Source organism: Seriola lalandi, unplaced genomic scaffold (assembly GCF_002814215.2).
Source record: "Seriola lalandi dorsalis isolate HSWRI2012SDOR001 ecotype SW California unplaced genomic scaffold, Sedor1 jcf7180002054544, whole genome shotgun sequence".
In the NCBI taxonomy this organism is placed as follows: domain Eukaryota; kingdom Metazoa; phylum Chordata; class Actinopteri; order Carangiformes; family Carangidae; genus Seriola; species Seriola lalandi.
The window spans coordinates 2,547,703-2,548,999 of record NW_019525097.1 but is presented as its reverse complement, the minus strand read 5'-3'; positions in this window follow the sequence as shown (position 1 = coordinate 2,548,999).

Below are 1,297 nucleotides of genomic sequence, written 5' to 3'. Positions count from 1 at the left end.
GGAGGATACAAGGGGGTGGGGTGGGGTTCAGGGTGTTTTGCGCGGAGGGGGTGAGAGAAGGAGAGAGGGAGGCGGTGTGCAGTGGTGTCTTTCATCTCGTCCTAGCCGGCTCACGCGGGGCGGCACCTGCTGAAAGCTGCACTTGACTCGCGCTTCCTCCACCTGCTCCGCGCGCCAATGTGTGTAACTTGCGTGTGTGATGTTAAACATGTTTTGATGTGCTATGGGAATAATTTGCTATAACGGAATGCGGGTTCAATTTTGTTTATTTCCTCAATTAAAAAAAAAAAAATCAAATTATATATGCTGTATATATATACACACACATTTTAAAAATATACATTAGGACTATCAGTGGTGGAAAGTAAGGTAGGTGACATTACTCAAGTAGGCTACAATTTTTACCACTTCAACTTTACTTGTAAAATTCAGGCTTGGAACAGATCATTTATATGTTGAGATAAAGGTGAAAGTTTAAGGAACACCATTTCCTATAAGCCCTTGATGTGCACAGGGTAAACACTGGGTAAACATCACACTACCATTAGCTCAGTTTGAATGAAGTTTTCTTACTTCTGGAACAGAACTCGGAAGTTACAGTTTTCAAACATTTGGAGGTGGGATAGACAATTGCGTTTTAGCCTTTTCAAACAATGTGTGTTTTAAGACGCCTTGAATATGATTTGTAATGACTGACTGTCAATGTTAAGATCAGCTGTAACCAGGGTGGGGCAGTAAATTCATGGCCTTCTCCCTGAAATCACTCAGGATCACCTCTCTTTTCACCTTTCCTGACATCTAGTACATTAATTAGCACAACACTACTTTAGTTTTAGAGGATTAAAAGAGTTCAGCTTGCTCTACCTCTTTCTTTGTCTCAAATTCATACTTGCTGGTGGCATGACCATAATTATTTAGAGTATTACCAGAGCAGGTTGTGGAAGATTTATATTGAAAGTGTGTAATGATTCAAAATGTCACTGAAACTGCAGAAAAATGGTTTGTACCGTGTGTGTGTGTGTGTGGTGGTGTGTGTGTGTGTGTGTGTGTGTTAGTGTTAACAGGTTTCCATATATCCTACTTACTGTACAAGTGTCAAAATGAGTGTGAGTGGGTGTATGTGATGTTAAAAGTTTTGGTGTCTACTGTATAAGTGACAGAGCTCCGCTAGTGTGTGTGTGTGTGTGTCTGTCTGTAAGCAAGCAACTTTTAATACTGCAGAAGTGTCAGAGCTCCACTGTGTATGAATGTGTGGGTAATATTAAACCAAGCTGGTTAGTCTACAAGTCAGAACTCC